A 9,222-nucleotide genomic window follows, 5' to 3' on the forward strand; every position below is an offset into this window, starting at 1 on the left:
TGGAAATACTCAAGTAAAGTACAAATACCTCAAAATTGTACTTAAGTACAGTACATAAGTAAATGTATTTAGTTACTTTCCACCACTGACTGTAGGTCACTCACAGAGGATTGAATGACATTGTTACTTGATACAATAAGAACATCTACCTAAAGCTGCATTTTGGGATATTTTTGAAGGCCTGAACATAATATGCACTGTAAGAAGGGTCCTTTGAGACATGACACTACCGCCTAATGTGAACGAACGTGCAGCTGTCCATGTTGTTCTGACCCCCCCCCTCCTTTCTAAAACATGGCAAATTCCAACACCACTCTTGTGCATAATTTATGCACTGTTGAAAATTGTAGATCTATAAGCTTACAATGCGTTGTATAAGCTTGTAGATCAGCTAATTTTGGCGCGGGACACTCATGTGACCAAGTCAGGCTTTAAGATCCTCGTGGGGCTGAATTTTCAAACATCCAATAACTTCTGAAATGTGCTGATGAATGAAATTACTTGAATGACAAGTGTGGGAGCATGGAAAAGTTATGGAATTGAAAAATGTATTTTTACTTGGGCCTACAGTGGCCGATACAGGAATGTCACCATGTATTGTGTGTTTATAAGTATCTGATTATTATTTTCTTATCTTAAAGAAGCACTTCACTCATTGCCTGCCTATTCCAAGCTAATGAAAACCACAGCCTTTCTCTTCCTGGAAAGTTATGATGCTGAAATATAAGCCATTGTTCAACTATTTCATTTTTATTTTTTATTACTTTGGATGATGTCTGTGGAAGGCAGATTTCTGAATTGTCCACATCCCACCTCTGAGACACAGTGAATGGACATAAATGGTGCCATCTTAAGATGAGGTTGAAAATGGGTGAAGTGCTCTTTTAAAATAATAGCTGTAAAATAAACGCTGTGAATGTTGTTGAATGCTGTAAAACATAAACACTGAAAATGGATGTAAACTTTAATCAGATGTGTATTTTTTATTCACAAATAAATAGTGGATGAAAGCTTTTTTGGGGGGTTGCTTTACTGTACATACTACCTGTCAGACTATACAATCCTTTCTACAAAAACAAACAAACACATGATTCATTCCACAATCTGCAACATACAATTACACTATTAAGTGTCTTGTGTGCAAAGTTGATATTTTGGGCTGAGAGTGATAGTGGAAATATTGTACGGTCACACAAATGGTTAGGGATCACCATCCAGGGCCCTATCTTACGAAAAAATGGCTAATAAGATTAGGCATAAGGGATAAGGCGCCGTGCAAGATGGGGCCCTCAGTCTTTCAGCTGAGAATTTCCATCGTCAAGTCCCAGGCCATCTGTAGTTATAATTGATTAATACAAACTAATTAAGTAGTTTTGAATGTAAATGCGGACAATTTTTGAGTGGTCATACAATATGAACTTTGTAACTTTGAATAACTTAAAACAATATGTATGAAGTATAGGCATAAATAAGCTATGAGCTTCTGCCTATGCCTTTTCGATCTAACAGAATGAAGTAGTGAATTACAGTGTGTTACTGTATGTTTTGTGATTATGTTGATGTGGATCGAAATAAACTAAACTAAATAAAAAAATAAAAAAAGTTAAACCAAATGCTAAAAGTAGTAGTCTAATGTTCAGACTCACAGCACAGAGATTCCATGTCCAAATCCCTGTCCTTCTATAGTTCAATGTTGGAGGACTTTTGAATTTTCAAGGCTAAAATACTAAAGAACAACTCAAAAGCATTAGAAGACACCTGCTGAGGGCCCAAAGCTGCCTTGGCACAATGTTGTGGTGTGCTTGATTGGTTGCCTCTGCTACAGACAGTTGGCAGGTTCAAGTCCCATGCCATCAAGGTGCTGGAACACCATCGGAGGGACCACGTCCCTCCCTCTGTTGCCTGAGAAGTAGTCTCGCGTAACCAGACAACTATTCCACAATCTCCGAATGCTATATAGAGTCTGGAACTACACCTCCCGAAATCCGATTGAGGAAACTGGCACTTCCGTTCACGAAAATATATTTTAAAATATCTTTAAATTTTCTTTTTTAATTTCCATTTCCAAATATACTTAAATGATTTTGATTTATAGTCGGATAAATTTGCGCGACTGTAAAGACGAAACGGAAGTGGGGAGGCAAGCATTTGTGTCCACAGTAAGCTGAATTATAAAATGTGAATGGAGTTTCTAGGTGATCTGTGTGTCGGTGGTTCGAATCCCGGTTCCTCCTGACCACATGTCGAAGTGTCCTTGGGCAAAACACTGAACCTTACATTGCCACCAATGTGTCAGTCGGTGGTAGCTTGCCACCATTGGTGTGGGAAAAGTGAGGATGCTGGCGTTGACTCCTCACCTCCCAATGTCCCCTCCCTGTATGAATAAATGAACCATTGTAAATCGCTTTGTGTACTTAGAAAAGCGCCATAAAAATGCAATTCATTATTATTTATAGGAAGGGGGAAAACAATACATTATGAATTAAGAATTCCACTATTTCAAATATAATGAACATAGTAGATCTAATATAGTGAATATAGCTTGTCTATAAGCTCACAACACATCGCATTTAGACGTGCTGTGAGCTTGTAGATAAGCTATTTTGACATAATTTTTTTCTGGCTTTTTGAGTCAGATCTGAATCACATTCCTAAGTGTTTTGAAATGAGATTCTAATCAGATTTCTGAACACTCGTACACTGAAGCTTGATTCATACTTTGTCATACAACAGTGTCACTTGTCGAAAAGAGCAGATCTACAAACACCAGTATTGACGCGTATATACTTTTCGTTGGTTAAATATTTATATATAAAAAAAAACACAGACAAACTTAACCATTTCCACTTTTCAATATACTCCTTCGTTGCCTCTTTTGCTGGACAATATATTGAGGATGAAATATATCGCCAGGCCGAAAGGCATGGCGAGAGAGTATGTTTTCGCCCCTGTCCGTCCGTCCGTCCGTCCGTCCGTCCGTGTGTCCTGTCTGTGTTTTTTTACATGGGCCTGTTATAGCGCCACCAGGAGGCCGATTTGTGCAAAACCCTTTTTTTTTTACATTACTCCTACAGATTTTATCCAAACGTCATGCAAATCGGTACACAGTATCTCTATAGTCATGTGATCAACAACAATCTGTCCGATTTCCCATATTCCATCCTCATTGCCAATGGTTGGCTTCCAAAGTTTGCAGGATTGGTCCGTTTTGAACAAAAAGCCTCAAACTATGCACGCAGCTTGCGATTTCCGTGAATTTTCACACGCACATTCCCACTAGGCCGAGGAAGAAATGCCACCCTTTTCACATTGGCCTGTTATAGCGCCACCAGCAGGTCTAATTTAGCAAAACACATTTTTGGAACAAAATGCCTCAAATCATGAATGCAGTGTCTGATTGCCGTGAAAGACCTAAGAATAAATGGCACCCTTTTCACATTGGCCTATTATAGCGCCACCAGGAGGCCACAATAACGTACCTGACCTGGCGGAGACCTGTGCTCCGAGGAGCACTTTTTCTAGTTATTCCTCATTTTGCTGGGGTTACCCCTGAAACCACTTTACTGTTACAGAGACCAACTGCCTTAGACTATCTGATGATGGGGCGGCCATAACTGAATGGTTAGAGAGCCTGATTAATTGAATATTTTATTAGCAGTTTACTGTACATATTTTTATTTTCGATTTCCACCCGTTTATATGACGTTTTTGCATAGTAGTGTATATTTTGTCTGTCATTAAATGTTTTGATGAATTGAGTACAAAGGATAATGGAAACAAGCCATATTGCTTTCTTGGGTTTAAAATCCTCTTAACAGACCTTGTATTGAACTGTACTTCCCTGTGCTTAAATGGGGCTGTGGAGCAATGCAAAGGATCTTCCATATGAACGCGCCTCTGACCTTCAGGCAAAAATGAGGAACTGTGATCCGCACATATCAGGGATTTACACCCCTTTGTGAATTGCACGTCGGTTTTTGCTTAGAGAAAATACACCATCCTTTAGTCACTTTATTTACACGTTATTGTCTCCGCCAGGCCGAAAGGCATGGCGAGAGAGTATGTTTTTCCCCCTGTCCGTCCGTCCGTCCTGTCCGTGTGTTACCAGCTAATCTCCGGCACCGTTGGCCCTGTCGCTGCGAAACTGTGTACACCCACTCCCTGGATGCCAATTCAGAACCTCTGCCCCACATTTTCACATGGGCCTGTCATAGCGCCACCAGGAGGCCGATTTGTGCAAAACATATTTTTTGTTGCCAGACTGACAGGATCGGTTTACAGCATTTAGATGCAGCTATAAAGATATATATAATGTGTATATAAGTTCTTTCTTTGATTGTATTCATTTAATTGAATATCCTACAATGTATTAATTCAATGTGTTAGTTAGTAAGTTTCCACTCCTCTGTACTCCTCTGTCCCCTCCCCTTTTCTAATAAAGTGCTTGGACAGAGGGGAGTGCGCCATTGTGATTTTGGACCTTGTGAAGTGATTTACATGGTGGTCACAATCCTCGTCGAGTAAAAGAGATCTCATGTGTCACGTGTAAAATTCTTCATCTGTGTGTGATTAACAGCAAGGGGGTTTAAGATAACGATCAAGAACCTAACATTTCACTGGTCCTTCGTGTCGGATCTCTACGTCGTTTTTGGGAGAGGAGGGAAGGACAACACCGCCAGTCTGTCGACAGCCACAGTTCCATTAGACGGCCCTGTGAAAGCCCTGGGTTCACGAACCAGGCCGGTGTTTCAAAGCAAGTCCGGAATCTTCTCTTCGACGAACGACTGCCGAGATCTGAACGTGATCACACACCTATAAGAACACGTAAGTGGTCCTTGTGTGGACATATTGTTGTTATTACTAAGGTGTAATATTGACAAGTGTGTGTGAAATTGTGGATATTTCTTTAAGGTGTTAAAGTTACATTCGCTGGAGTTGTGTTGTAGTGGCGAGTGGTATATTATAATCTGAAATTGTATACTGAGAAGAGAGTTGAGTGTGTGTTTGTCACGGTGGTTGAAAGCCAGTGGGTCTGACAGCCCCCTCCGGGGAAATCTAGTCGTGTAAACTGATTTGTCTATATTTATTCTATATATCTAGTATAACCCCGATAACAATCTCGGGTGTACGGTGTATGGTTTGGATGTGATAAGTGAGTGATAAGTGCGTGATTCCCTGGGGCACGTCTACACGTGGTGGACGTGGTGAATTTGGGTGTGATACAAGTTGAGCAGTATACAGCAGTGCATAAAAATAACACTCGAAATACATTTAATTACGATAGGAACAAGATATTTACAGTGATTAAAATCATTTCTACACATTGAACGGAACATTATAAGAACCACATAGTTCAGTTTTCACCCACATAATAGTAATTGACCGCTAATATGGGGAACTCACAAAAGAAAGAGAAGCCAATAGTTAAGGATCGGAAGTATATGGCTATTTATGCTCCAGGGAGCACTCGGTTCCTGGACAACTGGGCGAAGCATCGTCATTTTGAGGGCAAGCTCAGCCCAGAGGCATGTGCACTGTTAGTGGAGCAGATTAAGACAGATTTGGCCACTACTAAGAGAGAGAAAGTAAAGGAAAGGTTGCGGCAAGAATTAAGAGAAGCTATGATATGGGACAGCCAAGCAAAGGCTAGGCGTGCAGGGATGAGTAAGACAGGTGAAAATAGTGGAACCACAGTGGCTGCGCTAACTACAGAAGAAGATGATTTGGGTTACATTGGTGGAGTACAGAACAGACGGAGAAAAGAGCGAGAGGAAGGTGAGAGAGCGCAGGCAGAGAGAGATCGTGCGCAAAGAGAAAGAGAAGAACTTAGGGCGGTGCGTGCATTAGAGCGAAAGCTTGAAGAGGAAGAAAGAGACAAACAGGACAAAGCTCTAGGAGAAGCTAGAATATTAAAAATGAGGGAGTTTCAAGAAAGAAAGGCCAGGCAGGAGAAATTAGAAGCAGATGTTAGGCTGTTAAAAATGAAAGAACAGGCCCCCTATCTCGCTGATTTAGCTACTGCTGACACCCAAGATTATCAACAACAGGTTGAGACCAAGCCACCGCCAGCCTCTCCGCCAGTGCTTAGATCTAAAGGGAAGAAAGGAGAAGAGACTCAGGGCTCCAATTTCTGTGGCGTCAGTGTGAGCGCTCCCCCGCCGTACCCGTACATACCACCACAGTTGTATCCAAACCCCTATGCAGTAGAGAAACAAGGGTTTAATTTAGCAGCCCAAGTAGAGACACATCAGTTTCCACTGGTAGAAATGCCCAACATAGTTTGGGACCCCACCTTGATAGCAGGACAAAGGCCCCCCGGAGCACCAGCTGCCCCTATAATAGCCGCTAATGATCCAAGACTGGAGCGTATGGTGTTAGCTTATCGCGCTTGGACGCCTCAGCAGCTCAGTGATGCCTGTAACGGCTTGCATAACCCTAAGGATGATGTTGAAGGAGACCTGGGCTTGGAAAAGATCAAGATGGGTTGGGAGGCCGAACTGGGGATCACCTTTTCAGATGATTGGTGGGAGCGGGCAACGGAGAGGGTTAATTCCTCCTCCTCTTGTGCGAGGCTTAGCCTTATCCAGTTTAAAGTTCTCCACAGAACTCACTATAGTAAAACAAGGTTATCTAAAATATATCCTAGTGTAGTGGACAGTTGCGATAGATGTTCACAATCACCGGGAAACCTGTCCCACATGTTCTGGTCTTGCCCCAAACTGTCTACGTTCTGGAAAACCTTTTTTGATGTTATGTCCGAGGTGTTGGAGACAACCATTCTGCCGTGCCCTCAAATAGCGATTTTTGGGATCCCTGAGGAGGATGTAGTCCTTACCAGAAAACAACTTACTGTTATTGCTTTTGCTTCATTAATTGCCCGCAGGAGGATACTCTTACATTGGAAAGCAGAGCCCCCTCCCTCGGCTAAATCATGGCTGATTGATGTTATGTCTTTTCTGAAGCTTGAAAAAATTAAATTCACAATTCGAGGATCCTCTGACAAATTCTATATCTATTGGCAACCATTAATATCATATGTAAGCAGATTACAATCATTATCACCTGACTGAAAACACATGGTACTGGGGTGCTTTGGTGGTGCGGATCTCTATTTGGTGCAAGATACATAACTTAAGGTATTGTGAAGGTCACGGAATGAGCTAATTCAGCTCATTACTTATATAAAGGCGTATACAGTTTTATTATTATATATATATATATATATTTTTTTAATATTTATTTTTTTATTTTATTTTTTTATTATATATTTCACATTTTATTGGTATATTTGTTTTTATATACATCATTGCTATTATCATTGATAATTCCTTTTTTCTTCTCCTCTTCCTTCTCAAATTCTAATCTATTCCTCGTTCCCTTGAACAGAATTTTGTGTTTTTTGTGTTTGTTTTGTGTTTGTTTTTGTTTTTGTTTTTGTTCCTGTCTTTTAACTATGTATCCTACTTTATTTATTTGATCTTGTTTATGTACATGTATTGTTGTTTGTATGTCCGGTCCTGTGGGGAGGGGTGGGTGGGAGTTGTTGGGAGAAAATGTAAAACCGAAGAGTTGTTTCAATTTTTGCAAATTTGAATACAATGTCATGTGTACTCTTTGAATAAATCTTGTTTAAAAAAAAAAAGAAAAAAAAAAAAAAAAAAAAAAAAAAGGATGATGTTGAAAGACATATTGAAGAGTTTAAACAGCTAATTAAGGGTTGGCATTTGAATGGATTGGAGGTTTTGAGCTGTTTACGGGTAATTTACGGCCATAAATTGGCACGTATACAGGGAGTGTATACTGGGATGGAAGGAGAATTGCCGTTCGCTGGTTATATGGACGCTGTTACTAGCGCTGCATTTGAGGTTGCATTGACAGGGGTGTGGGCGAACATACGCGAGGTTTTCCGTTTAGTCTCAGACTATACACAAATCACTGACACCAGACAGAAGCCAGGAGAGGATGTGATAGATTTCAGAAGTAGAATGGAAACCGTTTTTCGACGGTGCAGTGGCATTCCTCATGAAATAGCAGAGAACTCAGCATACCAACAGCATTTGAAGTCAGCCATCTTAAATGGCACACTTGTGCACCTGCGAGATTTTGTTAACAAGAACAATGTCACTCAGCGTAGCTGCACTGTGAGTCACATGATGGATCATTTAACAACAGCCCAAACTTACCATCAGAAAAAGAAAGAAAGGGAAGACAGTGCCCCTAAACAGGTGTTTATGGTTGATGTTGCCTACCTAGATAAGTCAAAGGGCAGGAAGGTAGGAGCAAAAAGGGCCCCCAACACATGTTTTAGGTGTGGTCGTTTAGGCCATTTTGTGGCTGATTGTAGATCTAGCACGACAGTAGAGGGCTGGGATGATGACAAGCGTAAAAAGGGAAAGCCACGTAGACCTAGGCGCCAGGAGGAAGAGGAAGATAGTGATCGCACTGAATGACTAGGCGTGGACCGTGAGGAAGAGTACCATGACCGTATGAACTTTGTAAATGCCGATCCTCCATTAGAACCTATATTTGATATAGCTCTAGTAACAGAGGCGTTAGCTGCAATGTCCAACAATGAAATTAAGCCTATGCGTACTCTTATGGTCAATGGTGTGCTGATTGAGTTCCTATGTGATACTGGTGCCGATACCTCAGTGATGAAAACAGAAATCCCTGGCATGTGGCCCAAGTCTAAGAGTATTTTTGTAAAGTCTGCTAATGGCCAAATGAATGAGAGGCCAGTGTCCAAACCGTTAAAAGTTGTAGATGGTTCTAAGACAGTGTTCCTAACCTTTGTTTACGCCCCAGATTGCCCTGTTCACCTGTTAGGACGTGATGGCATGATTAAACTAGGCCTGAGTATAGTCCCCACGAGTAAGGGTATGCGTGCCATCACAGCAGAGGAGACAATACAGGAGCAAGTTTATGTGCAGCAGTCCCTAGATCAGCCATGTTATTTTTGGACATTAGACATGCCAAATCCAGATATCACAGGGACGGGCCCCTTTTTGTTATCTCAGATAACCAAACGTGATAAGCAAGAGGTCATGCAATTAGGGGCACTACATGTTACATTAAGATACAAGAGACGTCCAGGCCCAGATCCTGAGTATGATAAGCTGGTCACACATCTACAGAAGCCACAGAGAGTTTCTTTTAACCATATTTATGAGGATAGTAATGGCAATGCAGCAGTCTCAGTCTCCCTTACACAAGAAGCAGATA

The sequence above is a fragment of the Gymnoscopelus braueri genome (assembly GCF_963280865.1).
Source record: "Gymnoscopelus braueri genome assembly, chromosome: 24".
Taxonomy (NCBI): Eukaryota; Metazoa; Chordata; class Actinopteri; order Myctophiformes; family Myctophidae; genus Gymnoscopelus; species Gymnoscopelus braueri.